This window comes from Palaemon carinicauda, chromosome 10, assembly GCF_036898095.1.
Source record: "Palaemon carinicauda isolate YSFRI2023 chromosome 10, ASM3689809v2, whole genome shotgun sequence".
Taxonomy (NCBI): Eukaryota; Metazoa; Arthropoda; class Malacostraca; order Decapoda; family Palaemonidae; genus Palaemon; species Palaemon carinicauda.
The window spans coordinates 43,106,679-43,118,406 of record NC_090734.1 but is presented as its reverse complement, the minus strand read 5'-3'; the positions used below and the strand labels follow the sequence as shown (position 1 = coordinate 43,118,406).

The following is an 11,728-nucleotide window of genomic DNA, read 5'->3' as shown; positions in this document are numbered from 1 at the left end:
TAAATGAAGGCCTGAGTTTTCCTACAACTATCACATAACTTGAGCTTCGTATTTACGATTTTTTTTCAAATAAAAGAACATAACTTTTTCTATAATCCCTATTTAAGAGTACAGAGGCACCTCCAAGGTTCTCTTTTTCTTTGACTACGACATCAATGAACTACAATCAACATGAAAGAAAAATCCAATAGATTTCTATGGTCGTAATGATAAATTTTCAAGAGAAATGGCAATGGCCTGCCAAGGGCTCCAAACGCATTATCCGTATATATATATATATATATATATATATATATATATATATATATATATATATATATATATATATATATATATATATATATGTGCGTGTGTGTATATATATATATATATATATATATATATATATATATATATATATATATATATATATATATATACACATTTATGCATATATATATATATATATATATATATATATATATATATATATATATATATATATATATATATATATATATATATATATATATATGTATATGTATATACTATCATTACTGTAATGGGTCGATTGCCTTATGCTTTGATCAAATGCAACTGATACATATACGTTTCCCACCAAAATGTATTTAAAGATGTAATTGGTACTTTAACATTATAGCCTTGTTTTATAATTGGATTGTTATCCTAAGTTGTTAACAAAGAGCTCTGCTTACACCTCTGGTTAAATATTAAGTCAGTTACTAATAAACCGTTGAACAGCTAACATCTCTTGAATACCTGCTTATCGTTTGGTAGCAGAGCGTCCGATCTGAATTGTTTTTTTTACATCAGGAAAGTTTATACTACACACACTGCCGGTTTCCATAACTTCAAAGCATCAAGAAAAGTTTCTAGTGACTTTAATGTGGAATGCTGCAACGTAATATCATGACGATGGAGTAGACTTCCACCTTCACCGACGGGATGGGGGGATTTTCAAGTCAGCTGGCAGATTCTTATTTGTTCTTTCACTTGTTGGATTCAAGTATAAAGCATGGTACCAAGACATCCCCTACATTGAATATTTGCTGAAGGAAGACTCGGGAATGACGAGTCTAAACTTGGAGCTGTGTATTGGCGCTGGAAGCACATCATGAGGTAATGCTTGTAGTGGAAGAAACTTACCGAAGTAATGCTTTCACGGAGAAACACATGATGATTGTAATGCCAGTCTTTACGTATAGAGAATAGCTTTGAGTAGACTATGGAGGAAATCGAATGATAAGGAACTGTTGATATAGAATGGCACCAAAGGCCTAGTTTCGCATTATTTTGTTATTCCCGTAGTTGATAACTTTTTGTTTTGCAGTTGAACTTAATACTTCAAATTTAGCTGTAATTTTTCATTCTTTCACTTATATATATATATATATATATATATATATATATATATATATATATATATATATATATATATATATATATATATATATATATATAATCCCGTTTTGTTTTTGTGATTACATTTAAAGTTTTAATTTATCATTATATTAACACATTGGGTATATTTGAATTCATAGTTTTTACTATTGAGGTGGGGATTGATAATTTTACTGAAATTAATTATTTGCTCAGTATGGCTTGGAATGATCCTAATATCCCTGGTGGTGGTCTTTAGATAAATAAACATGTTTTCTTTTGATACCACTGGATACAAAAATGATAACGACCTTGCTAATGATATTGATAACCTTTTGAATTTCGGGGAAATAAATAAGGTTACCGGAGAATTTTATTTCGTGAAATGTAAAACGTGTAATGGCCCTATCTTTGGTCATATTGGTACGGAAGATGATTGTGCTAAGTCGAAATCAAAGAAATTCAAGGATAAGGACGTGAAGATTTTAATGGACCATTTCAGAAATTGGACCTGTTTTAGGTACAAGATGCTCACAATAGATAACAGAACATCTCAAACTTACTGTGACGCGTGCGAGGAAAATCTGGAAAATAGACTTAATTTCATTATGCACATGGAGTCAACACACATGTCTAAGGTTATTGATCACAGAGTCAACGGCTCTGCTGATTCTATTAGCTCGGGGCCAGACTTAACAGATGTGTTAACACAACAAAATGATATTCTGATAAAGTTACTGGAAAACACTTCAAAAATGAAATCTCTTCCAACTACAACTCAGATTACAAAAGCCAAGTTTCCGCCCATTCGGGTTGGACAAACTTTTGAGAGATTCAGAATTGAAATTGAGGATTGGAACACTAATAACAAAGATAGTGAGTACAATAAATATAACGATTTAATTGAAAGCTTGAAGAAGAATGAGAGGGTTAAGGAATATGTGATTACAGTTGTAATCGATCGTACAGCTAACAGCACTTTGAAGACAGTAAAAACTATTTTAGAGGTTTTGGCTGAGAAATATGCGAAAACTAAGGCTGAAAAGTGTAATGACATTATGGAGAAGATTATCGCATTTTCTACAGATAAATCAGAAAGATGCAAGAAATTTCTTGATAATTTTGAAGGTTTGATGGCTGAAGTATCAAGAGAAAAAATAAATGCTTGGCTTAATTATGTATTGAGTTTATTAATGATAAAGAGAGCTCACGAAGGAGGTAAAATAACCTTGGATGAGAAGACTCGCCTTAAAGAAGTTATTGAACATGGAGTGGAAAGGAAACCTCTTGATGAAGATGATGTTGCTACTAGATTGAAGATGGAGTTTAGGAAGCTGAAAATAGAATATAATAGAGATTCGACATCAGGTATATCTTTAAATACTTTTGCGTTTTACACTGATAACAGGAGTCGTTACCAAGAGTGGAAAAAGTTTAAAGAGTTACCGAACTATAACAGACATAGAAGATCCACTTCAAATCCTGGATTTTGGAGAACTGCATCTGGTAACTATAGAAGAGGTACTTCTAGAACACCGTCTCGGTCATCATCAAGAACGTCATTTAGATCGGCCTCAAGACCACGTGACAGTTCAGCAAGGAGATTTGACAGATCGTCTTCGAACTTTGAATCACAATCAGAAATGAAAGTTGATGAAAGACTGTGAAATCTTGAACAAGGCAATGAGAAACTTATGAAGGAAATGAAAGAGTTAAAAGAGATGATAAAGAAGGCAAATACTGTTAGATTTGTAGCTGAAGAAAGCAGGGAGATAGTAATTGATCACACTATGGATGTTCATTTCACGAAAGAAGTTGATGAAGTGGAAGCAATGATTGTTGATACCGGGTGCCCAAAAGCTCTAGTTGGAAGGAAATGGCTAGACAGGTATCTCGATATTAACGATATAAGAAAGGAGGATTTGGAAAGTAAATCTTGTTCTCAGGATTTTAGATTTGGTGATGGACCTGTTTTTTCATAGTGCAGAAATAATCAGTCTTCCAGTTGTATGGAAACAAAAAGATTCTGAAGATGGTTTTGTAAAGATGATAGTTGAAACATATGTGATTTACGCAAAAAATATTCCCTTCTTGTTCGGCAAAAATAAATTGAAGGAATGGAACGTAGATATCTTGCATGATAATATCTTGGTTACTAATTTACAGAAGTCAAAAAGATTTCAGTTGCATGATACTGATGGAGGACATCAAGCTTTGCAACTATACAAGTGTGGCACATGGACTACAAATGAGACAGTTTTCTTTATGAAAAAGAAAAAAGATGTACAAAGTTATAAACAAGTTAAAAGAATTCTTGAGGTAACTAACCACAATGGAGAAGAACAGCTAATTTGGGCGTATGGAAATGCTAATTTGTTAAATGATGAAATTAGGAAAACAATTAAGAAGGTAGTAATTAATTGTAGAGTTTGTCAGAAATTCAAAAGATCTTTGGGAAGGCCAAAAGTAGCAATGCCGAAGGTAACTGAATTTAACATGATTGTAGCTATCGATTTGAAGCAGAATGGAAATGAGTACATACTTTGGATGGTTTGCTGATTCACAAGATTTATTTCAGGTGTAGTACTTTCAAATAAGAGAATGGAAACTGTAGTCGATGCTTTGAATAATGGTTGGAACTGGCGGTTTAGTTTTCCTTCAATTGGTTTTTGGGCTGACAATGGAAATGAATTTCAGAATGAGGAGTTAAATGAATATGCAAGTAAGTTTGGCTTTACAGTAAAGTTTGGTCCACCATACTCTCCTTGGAGCAATGGCTTAAATGAAAGAAATCATCATTCTGCTGATGTTACTGTGAACAAGATGCTAGAGACAGACAAAAAGATTGATTTGAAAATGGCATTAAATATGGCAGCATGGACACATAACACTAATGTAAATATACTTGGATATGAACCCATGAGACTAGTTACAGGGAAATCAATTACTTTTCCAGGAATCTCAACAGGTAATTTAGCTACAGAGAGTTAATTTGACAGTGAAACGATTTCAAAGATCATGGAAAGGCATCATAAGATAACCAAGAAATTTAGGGAAGAAGAATTTGAAAATAAGTTGATCAAAGCTTTGGAAGTGAGAAAGGGTAGTTTTAATTACATTAAATATGAAGAGGGTGATCTTGTATTTTATCCAGAGATGAATAATAAAAGCTGGTGCGGCCCAGTAAAGTTATTTTGTCATAGAAACAGAGATGTTTTCATATGGACTAACGGTGATTTAAAAAAGGTGGCAGACTGTAAAGTTCAGCCATATAGAGTTTATGCCCGTGAAGACAGTGATAAAGGGCTGATTAACGAAGTAAGTAACAGTACTGAGGAGAAACTTGAGAAAGATGGAGTAAGAAATTAATGCAGAAGAAAAACGAGATCTCAATCTAGAAAGGTTGAGTCTATTGAAAAGGGAGATGAAGAGGAAAGAAACCAGAATGAAGTGAGTAATCTTATGAAAGAGAGAGAGGAAAAGAGCACATGTAATAATGAAAGCATTGATTATGTTGAGCAAAAGGGTGATTCTATTGGTGCCTATTGGCTGAAGTCTAAGAAGGCCGAATGCTTTCACCTTGATAATACCGTATTTGTAGTGGAACTCCCAATTAAATATCATAAGATGCCGGAAGTGATTGAAGCTAAAGAAAAAGAATATAAAAATCTCCAAGATTATGATTCTTTTGAGGAAGTCAAAGATTATGGACAACAAAGAATCGGCAGTAGATGGGTAATTACTAAAAAGGAAAAACAGGATGGTCAAAAGACTGATTATAAAGCCAGGTTGGTTGCAAGAGGCTTCCAGGAAGAGTGCAAACCTCAAGCGGATTCTCCTACTGCTATGAGGGAAAGTGTAAAAATATTTCTAGCTGTAGCAGCAAATGAGAAGTTCAATGTGCAATCAGTTGACATTAGGGCTGCTTTCTTGCAGTCTAAAACTTTAGATCGAGATGTCTTTATTGAACCTCCTAAAGATTTGAAGAAAGGAGATGTAATTTGGAGATTGAAGAAACCTTTGTATGGTCTTGATGATGCCAGCAGAAAATTTTGGCTGAGAATAAGAGATATATTTAAGCAGGAAGGTTTGTGGAATGTAAGTGGTGATGAAGTATTTTATCATCAACATGATGGAAGCGATATTATAGGGATGGTAATTACTCACGTGGATGATTTCAGCATAGCAGGAACAAAGGAGTTTGTTAATCAACTCACAGAAAAAGTGCAAAGTGTTTTGACAGTTTCGAAGGTCGAAAAGAATAAATTTAGATTCACTGGTATAGATATACAAAAGACCAGAGATGAAATTGTAATCTCGATGGAAGATTATGCAAATAGCATTGAAGAGATACAAGAAATTCGTAAAGCTAAGCCTGATGATCCATTGACAAAGCAGGAAAATAAAGTTTATAGAAAATATGCAGGAAAGATAAGTTGGTTAGCCGCAAATACTAGACCAGATTTATCAATAACTGCTTTATTAATGTCAATGAAGAATAATGAAGCAAAGATAAGAGATCTTAAGAGGGTAAATCAGGTCGTTAAGAGAATCCATAGCAAACCAAATAAAGTTGTGTTCTCCAGAGTTGGCAATAAAACGGATCTTGTTATTTTTGGTCTAGGGGATGCTTCTTATAGGACTGATGATAAAAGTATAGGAGGAAATCTTATTTTATTAGGATCAAAGAATATGTATGATGCTGTGCCTATCTTTTAGAAATCAAAAACAATACGAAAGGTTTGTCATTCTGCAAAGGCAGCGGAAACAAGGAATTTGTCTAAATTAGTTGATGATTCGGTATTCTTTGCTGCACAGCTTTGGCAATTACTTTTTGGAAAAGCTATTAAAGATTCCGTGAATCTTCCTGTCAGATTGTTTACTGATTCTAAGCCTTTGCTGAGATCGATTGGTAGTACAAAGCAGGTGGAGGAGCGATTGCTTCGTAATACAATAACAGATTTGAAAGAAAAGTTGGAAGATAGTTCTGTTGAATCTTATAGCTGGCTTGAGACAAAAGAGATGGTCGCAGATATTTTGACAAAGGAAGGTAAATATAACCCAGAAGTGTATAATATCTGTATTGAGAACAAATTTTGTCATGCTAGAAATGAGAAGAATCTGGTGTCATATGTCAAGGGTTAAATTCGCATGAAAAACTTTATTTGATTTGTTATCAGTTGTTCAAAATTTCATGAGGTTAAAATGTAAATAGTTAATTTGAAACCTGCATGGTCCAAGCCTTTAATGACTTCGCCATATATGGGTCCATGAATTTTAAGTTGAAGAAATTCTATTTGTTAATTAAGAATTTTGTTTACTTTTGTTCAGTGTAATCTATATTTGTTCCATTTCATATATGTTTTTTAGTGACTTTCATTTGGGGGAGGGGGAGTCACTGTATGTCACGATTTTGAAAAGTCAATTTTTTTTTATAACAAAATTTTTTTTTATTTATTCTTAATTCATATATTTATATTTTGCTTTACTTTTTGTAAAATCCAAGCAAACAGAGAAGGGAGGGAACATGATACATATACGTTTCCCACCAAAATGTATTTAAAGATGTAATTGGTACTTTAACATTGTAGCCTTGTTTTATAATTGGATTGTTATCCTAAGTTGTTAACAAAGAGCTCTGCTTACACCTCTGGTGTAAATATTAAGTCAGTTACTAATAAACCGTTAAACAGCTAACATCTCTTGAATACATGCTTATCAGCAACCTTTTACAAAAAACCTCCTCTCCTCTTATCAGCCTCTACCTCATCTCGCCATCTAATTGTCTGTCACCCTCTTGAACTTCTCCCTCTTACAGGTTCCTCATAAGCCATTTTCACTCCCTCTACACCATCCATTCTTAACACGTGCCAACACCATCTCAATTATGACACGCTTATCATCTCTATAACCTTTACCATGGGTGCCATTCTTCTTATCTCATCATTTTCCATCTTTGAAACAGTGATATTGAAATAATCAACCTAAACATTCTAAATGCCACCTTTCTGTTTGAATACAGATACTAATAGACACTCATCCCAGTCTTTAGACACTGTTTCCTCTTCCCATATTGCTCAAAATAAATCCAGCATCCATCATCAACCCCCCCCCCCCCCCACCGCCCATCCCTAAACCCCGTAGCTAATATCATGAGTATTTCAATATGAAACTCAGATAGGCCTTGTGTTTAACCATTCTTCATTCTACTCAAAACTTCCTACACTTTTATATTGCCATTACTGGCTCCTCCAGCCTTTGTGCTTTGTCTTAGCTAGTAGTTCTTATTATTGGTATCCAATATTTGTTCATGATATTCTCTCCATATTCTCCTATTATCACCATTCCTAAGTAATGTACTTTTACCTCTATCCTTGATGACTACCCGTTGCCCTAAATCCTGTCATTGCCTTTTCGTCAAGTTTGAAATACTATAAATGTCCTTTTCTCCTTTCTTTGTTCTTAGCCTTTCATTTAACTGCTCTGATTTCCTCTAGGAATTTTTATTCTCTTCTCTGCGCCGTTACTCAGCTCCCTATGCTTGTTTTAGGTTCAATTCTTTGAGTGACTATGATTTTATTTTAACTGACTCTCTCTCTCTCTCTCTCTCTCTCTCTCTCTCTCTCTCTCTCTCTCTCTCTCTCTCTCTCTCTCTCCTCTCTCTCTCTCTCTCTCTCTCTCTCTATATATATATATATATATATATATATATATATATATATATATATATATACATATATATATATATATTATATATATATATATATATATATATAAATAGTTTTATATATATATATATATATATATATATATAAAAATAGTTTTATATATATATATATATATATATATATATATATATATATATATATATATATATATATGTATCTATATATATATATATATGTGTCTATATATATATATATATATATATATATATATATATATATATATATATACACACATACATATACCAAGGCACTTCCCCCAATTTTGGGGGGTTGCCGACATCAACAATGAAGCAAAACAAAAAAGGGGACCACTACTCTCTACGTTCCTTTAGCCTAACACGGGACTCAACCGTGTTCAGCTGGTACTGCTAGGGTGCCACAGCCCAACCTCCCACATTATCCACTACAGATGAAGCTTCATAATGCTGAATCCCCTACTGCTGCTACCTACGCGGTCATCTAAGGCATCGGAGGCAGCAGCAGGCCCTACCGGAACTGCGTCACAAACGTTCGCCATTCATTCCTATTTCTAGCACGCTTTCTTGCCTCTCTCACAACTATCCTCCTATCACCCAGAGCTTTCTTCACTCCATCCATCCACCCAAACCTTGGCCTTCCTCTTGTACTTCTCCCATCAACTCTAGCATTCATCACCTTCTTTAGCAAACAGTCATTTTCCATTCTCTCAACATGGCCAACCCACCTCAACAAATTCATATCCACTCTAGCTACTAACTCATTTCTTACACACGTTCTCACTCTCACCACTTGGTTCCTAACCCTATCTACTCGAGATACACCATCTCAAACACATTCAATTTCTGTCTCTCCGTCACTTTCATTCCCCACAACTCCAATCCATACATCACAGTTGGTACAATCACTTTCTCATATTTTTTACTACTCCCTTAACTGCCCCCAACACTTTGCAACCTTCATTCACTCTCTGACGTAAATCTGCTTCCACTCCACCATTTGCTGCAACAACAGACCCCAAGTACTTAAACTGATCCACTTCCTCAAGTAACTCTCCATTTAACATAACATTCAACCTTGCTCCACCTTCCCTTCTCGTACATCTCGTAACTTTACTCTTACCCACATTAACTCTCAACTTCCTTCTTTCACAAACTCTTCCAAATTCTGTCACTAATCGGCCAAGCTTCTCTTCTGTGTCTGCAACCAGTACAGTATCATCCGCAAACAACAACTGATTTACCTCCCATTCATGGTCATTCTCGTCTACCAGTTTTAATCCTCGTCCAAGCACTCGAGCATTCACCTCTCTCACCATTCCTTCAACATACAAGTTTAACAACCACGGTGACATCACACATCCCTGTCTCAGCCCCACTCTCACCGGAAACCAATCACTTACTTCATTTCCTATCCTAACACATGCCTTACTACCTTTGTAGAAACTTTTCACTGCTTGCAACAACTTTCCACCAACTCCATATAACCTCATCACATTCCACATTCCATCCCTATCAACTCTATCATACGCTTTCTCCAGATCCATGATCGCAACATACACCTCCTTACCTTTTGCTAAATATTTCTCGCATATCTGCCTTACTGTAAAAATCTGATTCATATAACCCCTACCTCTTCTAAAACCACCCTGTATTTCTAAGAATGCATTCCCTTTTTTATCCTTGATCCTATTAATCATTACTCTACCATACACTTTTCCAACTACAATTAGCAAACTAATACCTCTTGAATTACAACACTCATGCACATCTCCCTTACCCTTATATAGTGGTACAATACATGAACAAACCCAATCTACTGGTACCATTGACAACACGAACCACATGTTAAACAATCTCACCAACCATTCAAGTACAGTTGCACCCCCCTTCCTTCTACATCTCAGCTCTCACACCATCCATACCAGACGCTTTTCCTACTCTCGTTTCTTCTAGTGCTCCCCTCACTTCATCTATTGTAATCTCTCTCTCATTCTCATTTCCCATCAATGACACCTCAACACCTGCAACAGCCATCATATCTGCCTCCCTATTATCCTCAACCTTCAGTAAACTTTCAAAATATTCCGCCCATCTTTTCCTTGCCTCCTCTCCTTTTAACAACCTCCCATTTCCATCTTTAACTGTCTCTTCAATTCTTGAGCCAGCCTTCCGTACTCTCTTCACTTCTTTCCAAAACTTCTTCTTATTCTCTTCATATGAGTGACCCAATCCCTGACCCCACCTCAGGTCAGCTGCCCTCTTTGCCTCACGAACCTTGCGCTTTACTTCCACATTTTTCTCTTTATATTTTTCATACTTCTCTATACTATTACTCTGCAGCCATTCTTCAAAGGCCCTCTTTTTCTCTTCCACTTTTACCTTCACTCCTTCATTCCACCATTCACTGCCCTTCCTCATGCTGCCTCCAACAACCTTCTTGCCACACACATCACTTGCAATCCCAACAAAATTTTCTTTTACTAACTTCCACTCCTCCTCTAAATTGCCAGTTTCTCTTACTTTCACTTCGTCATATGTAATTTTCAACCTTACCTGATATTTACTTTTTACCCTGGTTTTATTAGCTCTTCAACCCTCACTAGCTCCCTTTTACATTCACCTACTCTATTTCCCCACTTTTTTGCTACAACTAATTTTCCTTCCACCAAAAAATGATCAGATATACCGTTAGTCATACCCCTAAACACGTGCACGTCTTTCAATCTTCCAAACATTCTTTTAGTTATCAACACATAATCCGTTAATGCCCTTTCTACTACTCTTCCATTTGCCACTCTTACCCATGTATACTTATTTTTATCTTTCTTTTTGAAAAAGCAATTGGTTATCACCATCTCTTGCTCACCGCACATATCCACCAGGCTCTCACCACTCTCATTTTCACCTGGTATGCCATACTTCCCAATGACACCTTCTACCTCTCCAGCGCCCACTCTAGCATTCAAATCACCCATGACAACTACATAATTCCTTCTACCCAGTCCTTCTACACACCTAGTTAATTCATTCCAGAACTCATTCCGCTCTTCTTCACTTTTCTCACTACCTGGCCCATATACACTGACTAACGCCCAACATTCCCTACCCAACCTAACCCTTACCCACATTAACCTAGATGATATCTCCTTCCATTCCACTACTTTACCTGTCATCCATTCACTCAGCAATAAAGCCACACCCTCTCTCGCTCTTCCCCTTTCAATCCCAGACACTCTACCAGACATTTCCCCAAACATCACTTCACCCTTTCCTTTTATCTTCGTCTCACACAAGGCCAATACATCCATCCTTCTATTCCTAAACATACTTCCAATTTCACATCTTTTACTTTCTATCGTGCTACATCCACGCACATTCAAACACCCCAAACTAGAGTGCAGGGAGCAGTCACTCTCCCCCCAGCTCCATCTCTCTGTTGCTGTCTCACAGGATGTAGATATATTCATACACACACACACACACAAACACACACACACACACACACACACATATATATATATATATATATATATATATATATATATATATATATGTGTATATGTATATGTATATGTATATGTATATGTATATGTATATGTATATGTATATGTATATGTATATGTATATATATATATATATATA

General features: G+C 35.4%; 1 pseudogene; it reads left to right on the top strand.

Annotated features, from left to right (window-relative positions):
• The first annotated feature begins 3,170 nt into the window (after positions 1-3,170).
• The window catches only part of LOC137647963 (uncharacterized), a 23,877-nt pseudogene continuing 15,319 nt past the window's right edge, over positions 3,171-11,728 (top strand).